The sequence below is a fragment of the Staurois parvus genome, unplaced genomic scaffold (assembly GCF_062004578.1).
Source record: "Staurois parvus isolate SC_StPar_1 unplaced genomic scaffold, SC_StPar_1.0 ptg000299l, whole genome shotgun sequence".
Lineage (NCBI taxonomy): Eukaryota > Metazoa > Chordata > Amphibia > Anura > Ranidae > Staurois > Staurois parvus.
In genome coordinates, this window is record NW_028318095.1 from 3,203,802 (window position 1) to 3,218,893 (window position 15,092).

Below are 15,092 nucleotides of genomic sequence, written 5' to 3' on the forward strand. Positions count from 1 at the left end.
TCATTTTGAACATTGATCTTTAATTTTTTTGTCTTTTATGCTCACACTATTGCATCAAACCTGATTACATCAATTAATGTTATTGTAATTTTTGGACTAGCTCTGACCTTGCTGAACTTGACTTGAGAAATGAAGAGGTTTGTTTATTATATGTATTAACAACATGGTCATCTGCTCATAATAATCAAGAAAAGTGCAGTCTTTGACGCCATAATAATCCCATTTAGCTTTTAGTGAAATTACATAACAGGGGAGACCTGACATGATTCATCTGTATAATGGGTTTGAAGCTCAGTTTTTGCTCAGGGCCTGTACATTTAATCTGGGGACCAGATGAATGTCCTGTTCTAGTAAAAGTGTATTTCATGTGCGAAATCTGTGTTATTCCTGGAGATGATAAATTGTTTTAGTTGGCAAATATCTCCAAGAGAGAGATAGGCATTTACAGAGTTCATGTATGTGTTTTTATCTCGTATTTATAAAGTGCTGACAGTTATCGTAGATTACAAAGACACCATCTCATCAAGCCTGGCCCCAGAGGAATATACAGTGTAGCATATCTACCAGTTATTTAGACACCAAGCTATTGGAGTTGACTTACTAAATGAGTAGATATTGTTCACTTAGCAATGTGCATGGTCACTGAGCTTAGTAAATAAGAGACGTTGTGTGCGCTAATGTGATATTAAAGGCAGATTTTTTTTTTCCTAAGTAGCAAACATGTCATACTGCTTTGTGCAGTGATTTTGCACATAGCAGTCCCAATTCTGCTCTTCTCAGGTCCTCCGCCGGCTCTCCTGGCTTCTCCCTCCTGCCAAGTGCCGCATGGAGAGCAGCTTGCTATGGGGGCACCCGAACAGGATCGCCCCCAAGTCACTGCTCTGTGTGTCCATTCTCATACAGAACGTGGCTTGGCCCCACCCCCCACTCTCTCCTCCTTGGCTCACTCTCTATGACCGACGGTAGTGGAACCAATGGATACTGCTGCTATTTCAGTCAATGAGTCAGTCAGTTTTTTGAGTTTCATTAGGGAGATTTACCTCCAGTTGCTTTTCTGTAGGCTCATGCTAAGTTCATGCTTGAGTGTGGACATCTTCAAGCATTTTTGGGGTTTTGTTTGATGCAGTTTTTTGAGGCGTTTTCAGGCTTGAGCTTTTGTTTTTTGGCCATTTGAAACCTAGTTACTGGGGAAGAAAATCGCTCAATTCCCCCATCAACACAGTCATTGTTGATGGGGTAATCTTGCCTGTGGAACTATTATATTCTCTCAGCAGGTAGACACAGAGAGCCACTGGGAGAACACAATGATTATTGCTAGCGCTTATACCCCCTGGCAATAATCGCAAGCTGAAAATCCGACATGCTGGTTGAACCCAAGTTGATCCACCATAAATCAGCCTGCCCATAGACAGATTCAGTCTCGGCCAGTTCCTTCTGATCTGGTCAAGATTCGACCCATCTATGGCCGGCTTTAGAGAAGGGAAATCATCTCCAATAGGGAAAGAGTTTTTGCTGCAGTACTACTTTAAATAACGCCATTTATCAGTCTTGATTATAGTACATCCCGGAACTATCTGTCCTTACACATAAAGTTAATCATACTGCAGCCCGAACAACTGTTTTTATAAAAGCGCAGTCTCCTTCCATTGTTGTCATGTGATAGGCTGATTTTAAACTCTGAAAATTTCCTTTGCGTCCCCAGTCTAAGAGAGCAGGTTTCATTTATTATAAAAGCATTCCAGATTGTTTCTGTTTTAAACATAGATTTTACCATTCCAATCTGTTGTATATTCTTCTAACAATTTTGCTATTACTTTGGCTTTTAGCCCAGCCATTGATCATAGAAAGCAGATTCAAACCAAATGTAAACAGTAAAGTATTTGGCTTTTCAATAATTCTGTTTCCAGGGAAAAAATAAATTGCATTCCGAGTCAAGTGCAGGACCGCATTGATTCACACATTTACACAAGCCTGTAAGTAAATTATATGGTGTTTATTTAATAGAGAGCTACAATAAGCCAGATGGAGCAAACCAGTTATAACTATATGGTCTGAAAGGCTGGCTGCCTCAACCAAGTGCATTGTGGGTAGCTTTTAGTCTTCCACCAATCAGTCCAGAATTTCCTTAAAATCCAAGCTTGCATAGACAAAACTTCCTAATTTTCCTAAACATAACTAATTCAGGCTCTGAAAAATTATGACATGTGACACCAAATTAGGGACAGTCATGGTCTACAGCAGTGGTGTCCAAAGTGCGGCCCGCAGGCCATATGTGGCCCTTTGCTTGCCTTTATCTGGCCCTCGGGTCACTATTCCTCCCAATGATAGGAAGCACTATTGCTCCCGTTGTCAACAAGGTTGAGGCACCGTTCCTTCCACTGACACCAGTAGTGGGGCATAATTCCTCTCACTGACACCAACATTGGGGAACTGTTTTTTCCACTGAAACAAACAATGCGGCAATATTCCTCCCAATGACACTAATGATGGGGCATTATTTCTTCCACTGACACCAAACATGGGGAAGTATTATTTCCACCAATACACTAATGATGGGGCATTATCCCTCCTCCTACTAACCACATGTGCTTTGTAAGTTTTTTACTCCTACTGACCAACATGCCTGAGGAACTGTTTACTCCCAATGGCTCTGGGGCATTTTCTACTTCCGCTGACCACAGTCTGGCACTCCTAAAGCTTAAAGGGCAGTAAACTGGCCTTTTGCTTAGAAAGCTTGGAGACCTCTAATCTAGACTATGGGGAACCAGGCAAATTCTGAATGGAAAAGAGGAAATGGTTAATAAATTGTCTGGTAATGCTCTTTGCAGAGGTGAGAATTGTGTCTGAACTTCTTATCTTTTAGACAATTACCTCAATAACACTCCTAAGCTCTGATCACTTTCTATGAGTCCCAACTTATTACAATACTTGTTACTGTTCATGTGTGTGTGTGTGTGAAGAAAATGTAGGTGTTTCTCTTTGTAACCCTTTTTAAACAGATGGGTTTTAAGACCATTTAAAGAGTTGTATTATTCCTGAGGAACGACTCTAACAAAGATCCCAAAAGGTTGAATTTTTAATAGCTTAAAGTAGAACTAAAGGCAAAACATTTTGTTCATTTGAATTTTGTCTGTTGTGTTATCATCTGTGTCCGATTGGGGAGATTTCCCCTCACTTCTTATTCCTTAACCACAACAGGAAGGGAAAGGAAATCCTTCTAAAATTACACTAGTATCCCCATCAAAGATTTTACCTCCATTCCTGATCTAGCGACAACCCAAAATTGGAATTTTCTTTCACATTTACTCTCAGTGATATTGATAAACCGGACAAATACAGAGGGCAAATCTACCAAGTAGGGTAGACAACAATAAAAATCTAATAATAAAATAAAATAAATTGCACAAAATATCCCACACTCACATTATACAAAGCTGCAAATACTTTAATAGGACATCCTCTCTTAATTTTGCATATGTAAACAATTAATGTTGCGCTAAGTGTGAGTAAAGTGACAAATATGTGAAAACTAAAAACTAAAACAGCTGATAAATACACAATAAAGTGCTCAAAGTCAATTGTGTGAATGCAATCATGAACACTCCATAAGGAGGACAATAAAGTGCTCAAAGTCTGCGTGAGTGATAACCTTCACAGACAGTTCATGAAAATACACATCTGTTTCCTGGGTATAATAAGTAGTGATAATCTTCTTTCCATCTACAAAACCACCAACTTGAATGGACCACCACCATATAGGCAAATTGGAGGCTTACCAGATTGACAGACCCTTAATTATAGGTGGTCATAGTAGGCTCTATATAAACATAGCTCCGTCCCGACTCTTATACTTTGACAGAGACCCCAGGTTCCACTTAGATACCAGTAAGCCATTCTGATGTTGATATAAACACTGAAGAAAAAAAAGCAGCAATCATGTGATATACAGAATCCAAGATGGTGGACAACGCAATTACATCAGAAGGGAGGCTCCACCTGACACGTTTCGTCATAAACAGCCATTTTCAGGGCTAAAATGTGTTCTAATCCTTCACAAAAACTGTCTTTAGTTACACTTTAAAAGGACACTTTTGGTGACATTTAGTTTATTCTCCCCAAGCTCCTGTCTGTAGCCCACCTGGTAACGTATGTAACCCGATTCAATGATGTTTGCTGTGCAATCTTGCCCAGCATTGCACAACCTGCGGAAAGAAAACCTGAAAACCTCCATCCAACTCCTCTTAAAACCACAACCACATTTATTCCTATATGTGCGTTGCATTTCAAAGGACCACCACCACTAGTATAGTCATCCCAAAGGAAGGAATGGGTCTACAGCACCCACAGACACACTGTGAAAATGCGCCAAACAGAGGTTTCCTTTGCAACCACTGTGTGGTGCCAGGCACAATTTTGGATCGGGGTGAAGGTAAGTAATATAACAGGTAGGCTACGCTCAGGAAGTGTGGGGGAATTAATTGCCATCTAAAAAAATGTGTATACAGATATATATATATATATACACCTATTCAATTGCTTGGTAATACAAATTGCTGATCGGCCAATCACATGGCAGCAACTCAATGCATTTAGGCATCTAGACATGGTGAAGATGACTTGATGAAGTTCAGACCAAGTATCAGAATGGGGAAGAAAGAGGATTTAAGTGAGTTTGAATGTGGCATGGTTGTTGGTACCAGACGTGCTGGTCTGAGTTTTTAAAAAACTGCTGATCTACTGGGATTGTTACACACAATCATCTCTAGGGTTTACAGAGAATGGTCCGAAAAAGAGAAAATATCCAGTGAGTGTCAGTTGTGTGGACAAAAATGCCTTGTTGATGTCAGAGGTCAGAGAAAAATGGGTAGACTGGTTCAGCTGAGAAATTCAGATGATAGGGTCAGATTTTGCCACAAACAACATGAAAGCATGGATCCACCCTGCCTTGAATGAGCGGTTCAGGCTGGTGGTGGTGGTGTAGTGGTGTGGGGGATATTATTTTGGCCCTTGCAAGGTGTACCTAATAAAGTGACTGGCAAGTATATATATTATATATATATATATATATATACACACTGTGTGTATGTCACAAGATTACATTATTTCAATAAAATAATAGACTAGCCCCAAAAACTAGCCCCAATGACACTTTTAAGTTGATTGGCAGCCTTTAAAGTTCTTAAAAGTACTTTCTGCTTCTCAGCATAAACAATTTTTGCTTTTTTCACCAAGCTCATAAAAGCAATAGAGGGGATATTTTCAAGTTCTCCCGTCCCATTAAAAAGTGATAGATTTGTGATTTAATGCTCAAGGCACAATATGAAACTGGATATTTCACAAACTTCATTCATTCGCAGGCCAGGTGTGTTACATTCCCATAACTTAATTGCTCATCTGGGCTCTCCTCACTTTTATTAAATCAATAGCATTCCTCTTTAATGTACCCTTGGTATATTAGTTTCAGTTTTCCTCTAACTAGGTCGTCTATGGTTATTTTTGGATATTTAATTTTGCTTTTTCGTGAAATAATCATAAGGGAGCTATTTTTTGGAGAAATGCATCAATGGGAAATGTTATGTTAAACTTGGATGTAGTTGAATAAAGAGGTCTCCATTTCTGTTACTGTAAAATAGTTACAAACTACTCAGTAGCTAAAAAAAATATGCATGGGCCTATGTAGCAGGTTATTAATACAAGTCCCAAATATACATGTAAACATTTTAGAAGCTTATTAGAAAAGGCTAAAAAGTATTTAACCTTTTCATATATTCATGAATCATGCACATCTAAGGACATTATAGAGATTTTTTACAAATCTTTCCAATTCTACCCTAAGTCCCCTTTCACGTGATTTGTCCAATAAGGTCGGCCTGTCAGTTTTTCAGGTGGACCTGATCGGATCCTCCATTCTCCCCTATGGACCATCTACCTCCAATCCAGTCAGCTAAAAAAAAAAAGGCGGATTGGAGAGCAGTCAGGTGTAAATGGACAGCAGAGTCAGTTTACATGTGGCGGCCCATAGAGCAGAGTGGGCTTTGTCTGTGCCCACTTTGCATAAAAACTGAGCAGACACGGACCGTTCATCTGCCCGCTGTGCTCTGATCAGTTGAAGTCCGCCTCGTACGGACAAATCCCCTGCTGGTCAAACTGGAGTCCGCCATGTGAGAAGGGGGCCTAAACATATTTGTACATACTCATAGAAAAAAAAAAAACGCTTGTATGTAATCAACCAATAGTGAGAAGAAGTATAGAAGTACTGCATGGAATTCAGCAAGTTGGATGTTCCAGCATCACCAGCAGATGTGTTCCAGGATCACCAGATTACAAAGTGAAGTGAGGTGTATTCTCTAGATAAAAACTACTCAGCAAGCTAATCTGTAAATGTTTGATTTTTTTAGTTTTGACTATAGTGTTTCTTTAGGTTCACTATGATATAGAACCAATAACTGAAAATAGAATAAAAATAGCCGTGCTTGTTGTTTAGGTAATATAAGCCCCACATACCAGAACAGCTGCCAGTTATCTGTTATGCTAGGCTCCTAATGCAGCACTAAGTAAAGTAAGCGTATATACAGTCATGGAATATGTGTCTGAGTTCATTTCCTCTTCATCTTACACCTCAGCTATGGCAACTTGTACTAATTGGCCTTTACGGGCTTCTTCATTTACACAACAGTGTCTCCTTGGACTTTCCTTTCATACTTCATTTAGACTTAGGTTTACTATTCATAATAACTGGAGCTGCCGCTCATACTTACAGGTCCATGCAGCTGGCTTATATTACACTTGATAGTGGTGGAATCTCTTAAGGTGACCATACACTATACCAGGGTTTTTCAACCAGGGTTCCATAGAGCCTCAGAGTTCCTCCAGAGGTTGCTAGTGGTTCCTTGAGCAATGAATAATTTCTTCCTCTCAGCTAAGTTGCCACTGACACTATTGATCTCTTTAGCTATCTGCAAGGGGGTAATTCTTCCCAATGACCACAAGTGTAAGGAGCATTCTTCCCACTGTCCATCACATGACTATACAATGAGTTGTAGATCCAGTAATTTTTAACAGGGGTTCTCTGAGATTGGAAAATTATTTCAAGGGTTACTCTGTATTGAAAAAGTTAAACTAATTTGATTGTACAACCTCTTAACCCTACCATCTATGTATGTAATGTAAGGACTTGCCTAATTTGATAAAAATTCAGTGAATTTTTTGGTTTGTTCCCATATCACATAATTTTGGTAAGTCTAAATGAGATTGTACAATCAGATTGTATGGTTTTATATCATAGCAATCAATCCAAATTGTCCTTGCATGATATCACTTCAGCAAAATGAATCCTGGTTGGTTGCTGTGGGTTACACCACATGGCTGTTTAATGCATGGGCCCCATGATAATTTTGAATTACATCATACTTGCCCACTGTCCTGGATTTGCCAGGACAGTCACGCTGTTAACTAAGCTGTCCCAGGATGGCCGTGTCCCGGAACCTGTACTGTGCTCTTCTGATCCCAGTATTGTGCCCCCCCCTACTGTGTTTTTCTGTCTCTTCCTGTACTGTGCCCTTTGTGTTGATTAGTCTCCGATTTATAGCATGTTTTTTATTGATTTTATTAAAAGCACTGATAAATATATGTTAAATTCTATCAACTATGTATCCTGAAATTCTTGAGAGTAGGTGGGCAGGCTGGTAGGGGCCCCAGTTCATTACTTTGGCAAGGGGCCCATCATGCTATTAAGACGGCCCTGTTATTACATTGATGAATAATTTGGCTAGTCTTATATACAGTACATGCCACCTATACACCACACAATACGGCATTACAGGAAGCCACCAACAGAGCCAGAAGATGGCTAACAATAAACATTAAAGTCGTTTCAATACTTCCATGAGTTATGGGAAATATAATAAATAAAATTAGTTATTAGTACTCTGGACAGCCGTGTTCCTCCTTAGAGCTGCAATTTTGTAGCCTCAGAAAATCCACACAGCCAGACTTGGGTTGAGGTAATACATAGCAATAGTTAATGAAAGATTATGGTGATAGATTAATGGCCAAATATTCCCCAAAATATACCAATCAGCACTTCATGCTCAGATTCCTAAATACCTCGGAGATAAGCTGACAAATATTTTTACACATACTCTGGGTGGCTTTGTTTTTCAGTTGACATTTTGACAGGTGGTTTTAGTGAGCTGGATCCCCAATTTCACTAAGAAGTTTTAACGCCGGGGACAAGATACGGTTACAAATTAATGAACACTTGGGAAAGATGAGTATGTGTTCAGTCCCGACCAACTGTGTATAAAAAGACACAACAACTGCAAACTCAAAAAAAAAAAAGTAGGCCGACATGAAGCCTGTCATATATTTCTTCCAGTGAATTTCCTCACATCATTTCACTACTTTTTTTTTTTTATGAGTGTTAGTCAACATTTTCCTTCAAGCTTCAGAAGAACCAAACTATAGGACTATATGTTCCATGCTAAATTGTTTCTTACATACAGTATGTGTCAAGTTTTGCTTGTGCTAGTAATATTATATCGATGCAACACATCATACGGAATTTGTAGGTTTGTGAATACAGTCTAAAGCCAGCTATACTACTATATAGTAGATATTCACACAAACTAAAACCAGTATAAACATTCTCTGTACATTCAATGACTTGACGAATGTCATTTGAAAATACTTCAAAATATTTGCTTTTAACCACTTGCCCTTCAGAGGATTTACCCCCCTTCCTGACCAGGCCATTTTTTGCAATACGGTGCTGCGTCATTTTAACTGACAACTGCGCAGTTATGCAGCACTGTATATAAATTAAATTTATGTCATTTTTTTCCCACAAATAGAGCTTTCTTTTGGTGATATTTGATCACTGCATTTTTTTATTTTTTGCGCTATAAACAAAAAAAGACCAACAATTTCGAAAAAAAAACCCAATATTTTTTCCTTTTTGCTATAAATATCCAATAACAAATTAAAAAAATAAAATTGCTTCATAAAGTTAGGCCAAAGTGTATTCTGCTAGTGTATATTAATTGGTTTACGTGAAAGTCATAGCATCTAAAAATGGTGGTATATATACTGGAATTTATATATATATATATATATATATATATATATATATATATATATTAGTAATGGCAGTGATCAGAGACTTATAGCGGGACTGCAGCTGGCATTTTGACACTGGGTGGAAACTAACTGCCACTGACATCTCCAGTGACACTAATATAGTGATCAGTGCTAATAAATAGCTCTGACACTGTACTAGTGACACTGGGCAGGAAGGGGTTATCTGGGGCCCTTAAAGGTTTTAGGGAGTGATTAGATTGTGTACTGTGTTTTGTTTTACCCGTGATTGACATCCTCAACAACCAATAGCAGTGCAGGTAAGGCAGCGCACGCGTGTGCGCACCCCCTATCAGGAAATGCAAAATCATGTATATTTACAGTGGGAAAGCAGTTAAAGTATACATGAAGGCAAAACTTTTTTTTTGAATAGAGTGGAGAAGGATTAGAACAGTTATCAGTTTTTATCACTATTTGTGCCCCCGTCAGGGAGATTCACCCTCTCTATTCCTCCTGTTTACAGTACTGTTATAATTGAAAGTGAATGTACAAGAAAATCACAAATTCTGGGTTGTCACCAGAAAAGTAATCGAGGGGACATCTTCCAATGGGGACACTGGTTCTGGTGACCTGGGGGTCCCCAAGACTTTCCACTAATTTGCATGGATTTTTATCTCACTTCCTGTTTGGATATGGGACAGGAAGTGAAGAGAAATCTCCCCAATGGGATGAAGATGGAGAGAAAAAAATCGGACAGGGGTTATAACCCTCCCATTGCTCTATCCAAAATGAAAAAAAAAAGCTTTGCCTATAGTTTGGGATGCTTAACCTAGCCATTTATTGAAAATGCTAGGACCTGCAACGGAGACAAAAGAAAGTGAGAGACTAGCCAGGGTTAGTATTTAGCAATATACACATTTTGGTACCAAAAGAATTCACATTTCCCATCTCAAAAATTTGAGAGGTACAATATACCAGGTTTGTGTCAGCCATGAAACCTCATTCTATCTAAATTGGTAGTAAACTTGTTTTATATTTTTACCTACAGGCAAGCCTATAATAAAGTTTACCTGTAGGTAAAATGAATATCTCCTAAACTTTCAACGTTTAGGAGATATTTTATAGAGCAGAAGCCGATGACATACCCGTACTGTTCCTTCAGAGCTGTGTGCCGTGCCTGAGACTCGCAGGCGCGCATGCGCGGGAGTGATGTCATCGGCGACTTGGCCATTCAAGCAGCTGCAGCCTGGGAACCCGGAGGAAAGACTGGGTGAAGATGGAATCACTGTCAGTGGTGAGCGCACCGGTGGAGGGCTTCATTTTATGGTAAATCTTTCATAATGTGCTAGTATACAATGCATACACATTATAATATTCCCTTGCAGCTGGAAACTTTCTTTTTTGTTGTTCAAATGAGCTTACTACCACTTTAATTCCAGGTGTAATGCATTTTAACTTGGACTATATTTGTTCTGGCCTTTTTATTGCTCAATTGTACACAGCAAATATAAGGCAAGGATTTGCACGTGTATAGGAATGTCCCTGATCTTTACACAACATGGTCTGGAAAGCCTCTCGTACACACGCACAAAACATAATCTACGTGAGCAACAGAGCACTTGATCCGTTGAAATACAAAATAAATAAATGGCAGGATAAAATGAGAATGTTGACCTTGTTCCAAATAGCGTAGCATTCTCCACAAGTTCACAATACCTGCACTAGGAGTCGTATATAATTCCTGAAATAAAGCCTTACCATGCAACAGTCCCATCTGCACAAGAAAAATGTTTTTCTTACATGTCCTTCAAGCTTGCATATAAATAGATGGCATTGAAAAGAGAATAAGCAGTGCAAAATGTATATTAAGCCCCAAGAACGCCAGAGGCCCACAAAGCACGTCAACATTAACACAGTACTCCTCTAACCAGCAAGGAGTTTTATACTAACAAATCATTCTGCAAAATTAAAAAAAGCTAATCCAAATAACAGCAAATATAAAAAGGCCATTGTCATTTTACAGAAGATAACCTAATAAACAAATATGTTGCCTGGTTCACACTGTCGCGCAGCTGCTGGCTGTTTGCAGGTACAGGAATTGCACCTGTTCCTGCACCCACAGCCGCATCACATTTCTCTTATGATCTAATCCCACAGTGCAAGATCAAAAAGACCATGTGGTTTCCCTGCAAATGCGTTTTGGAAAAGGTGCGTGAAACACGGGCAAAGCAGCCCATTCAAATGAATGGGCTGCCATGGCCACGCAAACGCAGGTCGCACAGCCCACACCTCTGTGCACCCGGCCTACACCACATATAATATAAAGATAAAACAAATAGAATACAACATTAAAAAATATTTAAAACACATGATTTTTAAAAATTTGTTACTCAAAAACAAAAATAAGTTTTGATGATAAAAAAGCAAAACTTGATGTTAATGCAAAACTTGATGTTAATAAGAACAGCAATTTAAGTTTTTTTTTTTTTTTTAATTATTATTATTATTATTATTTTAGAAGTACAGAACATTTGAATGAGATCAGCTGAATAAAATTATGAATAACCTATTTTTATATAGTTTGTAACACTGCATATACTTCTGCTTATTCTAAAAGAGCATTTTGCTCTCTGCTCAAATCACACAAGCAAAATCTATCTCAGACGCTAAGCAGTCTGTAGTGATATCAAACACCCACAATGCACATGGCAAGTAGAAGCCATAATATCTTTGCCTACAGGCTGACATGATGTAGGTCAGAGCTGAGTTTATTTAAAGGAAGGAATCTGTACTTATTGGTTTAAACATATAAAAATGAATTGGTAATGCAGATGACCTACTGATCATTGGAAAGTAAGATTTTAGTAAGGGTAGGACCACTTTAAGAAATGAAATGCCAAATGTGCATTGTAGCCTGAGGAATGAGGAATACATGTGGATGATTTAATGACACCTCCATTGTGCTATTACACTGTAATGAAGCTTAAATTATAAGCAGATGTAGCTGCAGTGCAGGTGAAGGACAGCTGACAATACGGGTAACAGAAGAAGCAGCCAATTACAAAGACTTTGCTGGTTCAGGTGCTAGCCCTATGTGCTGCAAGGGTTCATCATGGCTCTTTCATTATTATTCCTTTTTGATCATGAAAATCCTAGGGTTTCCTGCTGAGCAGTTACAATAGCTTAGAATACAATAGCAAAAATGATTTTTAAAGAGAAGAGCGGAGCTGAAATGCACCCCAAAATATCTTAATATTCTAAGTATAGCATCAGCATAGGAATATTTTAACATCAAATACACCAGTTCCCAAACATTCAGTCTGTAGAAGGTGACATTTCGTTAAGAGGCACTCACTTTGCCCATTCAGGGCAATCTAGTGACTGAAGTCAGTCCATTACCCCAGGTAATTATACTTACTGAGTCATACTCCCACACAGCCCCCCAGTCAATGCCAATGCTTAGACAGGCAGGAATTCTGCAATGATGAACCACAGTTTGATGAGTATTAAAGTCTAGCAAAGTGGACTATCAGTCTCTTTGAGGAAAGTTCATTCTGTATTTAATATTCATAAACCAGGCCTTCATTGTGCTGGTACTGAGTACAGCCACCTCTTGGTTCTTGCATAGTTACCAAGTAGTTACCTGCAGGCTGTCCCACAGAACCCAGGACACTTGGACTTTGCAGAGTGGTAATGGAGTACAGGGTGGTAGATTGCTCCCTGGGTTGCAGTACCTGGCATTGGGATTCTGGCACAGAGTCGTAATGGAGTACAGGGTGGTAGATTGCTCTCTGGGTTCCAGTACCTGGCAATGAGATACTGGCGCAGAGTGGTAGGCTGCTCTTTGGGTTCTAGTACCCATCACTGAGATACTAGCTCATAGTGGTAATGGAGTACAGGGTGGTAGATTGCTCTCTGGGTTCCAGTATATGGCACTGAGATACTGGCGCAGAGTGGTAATGGAGTGCAGGGTGGTGGATTGCTTTCTGTGTTTCAGTATCCGGCAATGAGACACTGGTACAGAGGGGTAATGGTGTACAGGGTGGTAGATTGCTTTCTGGGTTCCAGTGTCCGGCACTGAGACACTGGTATAGAGGGGTAATGGAGTACAGGGTGGTAGATTGCTCTATGGATTCCAGTACCTGGCACTGAAATAATGGCGCAGAGTGGTAATGGAGTGCAGGGTGGTAGATTGCTTTCTGGGTTCCAGTATCCGGCACTGAGACACTGGTACAGAGGGGTAATGGAGTACAGGGTGGTAGATTGCTCTATGGGTTCCAGTATCCAGCACTGAGACACTGGTACAGAGGGGTAATGGAGTACAGGGTGGTAGATTGCGCTATGGGTTCCAGTTCCTGACAGTGAGATACTGGTGCTGTCAAACTTAGGTACCTCCACCTGACAGTACCACTACAGTTCTTGCCTTACATCATCCTGGAGAGAGGCAGGGGCAAAAAAAGCCTTCAATAACACCCTAATAAAACAAATAATTGGAAAGTTGCCTGTCACAGCCAATGATATCACATGGTTTATAGGACCCTGTTTAATAAAGCATATGCACGTTCACCATAGAATCGTTAGATCCGCAAACAAGAGTGAACAACCTAAATTCTCAATTGCAGAGAAGTGCAAAACCAGGCTAGCACAAATATGTCTAATGCGATTTGCTAAGCAGCACATGTTCCAGCGTCCAAACACATACCAACTAAGTGTTGGTGTACCTAAAATAAAGATGGGATTGTTCAAATATTTTCAAAGCTATCTTACATCTGTTAGCTATTTTGTATGTGATTTTCATGTAAGAACAATATGGTATAAAGTGTACACTGAAAGCACTAGAGGTCACTGATAAAAAAAAAACTTGAAGTGAAATAATCCATAGCACAGGGTGGGTAAGCAGGGTACCACAAGCACATACAGTATACATACAAGCAACTACAGGCTGCAGCCATAGAACATGGAGATTAAAGAATTTAGCTGCAAGGAAGTAACACCTTCAGGCCTTTCACATGGGTCCAGCTGATGACCATTGTCAGCAGCAGCTGGCCAGTGGTTAGCAGATGATCGAGAGGGAATATGCTGCCTCCTGCATGCCTGTTTGAAGAGGGGTTTTACACTGAAGTCCATTAGATGTGGTTGCAGTGCGGGCCCCATTCACCTCTATGGTTCAGTTCCCATCTGAGCAGGTACACTAGTGCACCTTCATTTTCATGCATTCAGGTGTGGCAGACAAACAAGACCAATTAGCTGCCCTCAAGAGAAGAACACTGGCTTAAGTCAATAAAAAATCTTCAGATAATTGCACCGGCTTTTGCTGCCTCCTATGGGCTGGGGAAACCCCCCAAAAATATTACAAAATCAAGGAACAGAAGGCACGCTAACCTAGCACATTACCTTTGTGATAGTTTTATTTCTGTTAAAAGACAGATGTATACTCACATACAACATCAACAATAAGGTACATCAAAGTCCACAATGTACTTAAAATTGCTTATGACAGCCTAGTCATTAAATTCTACATGGAACAAATGTAGTGCGGGCACCTCTTTTTTTCAAACGTGTGCACCAAAACTCATGGTACATTTTGGTGTGCAATTTCTCATACACTTCAGCATTGAGTTGCAGTTAAAAATGAATGACATTGCAGCGTGCCTTCACAAAAAAGATGTGCAATTTATTGTGCAACAAAATGCATGTGTTCCTGCATTGCACAAGTGTGAACTGAGCCTATGGGGCATGGTAACAGGAGATATCGTCTACCAAATATGACATGCCCCCCCCCGTCCTTTTTAGTTTACAGCTTCACAGCCATGTAAATGTTTATGGGGCTGTCTGATGGCCATTGTGCAGTAGCATATTCTATAAGACAGGTCTTGGACACCTCAACTCTTGGCTCTGGGAAAGAGGGGTTGCCTCTTGAAATGCGTTAGTCATATTGGACGTCTAGGCCCCTCCCAGCATTATAGGTCAAGAGTTGTTGATATGGCAACTTTTGCTTCTTTTTTATTGATATACCT

At 39.7% G+C, this 15,092-nt stretch overlaps 1 protein-coding gene across 3 annotated transcripts in view; it reads right to left on the minus strand.

The window, feature by feature from the left end:
- Window positions 1-15,092, minus strand: part of ROBO1 (roundabout guidance receptor 1) — a 1,375,987-nt gene that overhangs the window by 492,695 nt on the left and 868,200 nt on the right. The gene's annotated exons all lie outside the window — the stretch shown is intronic.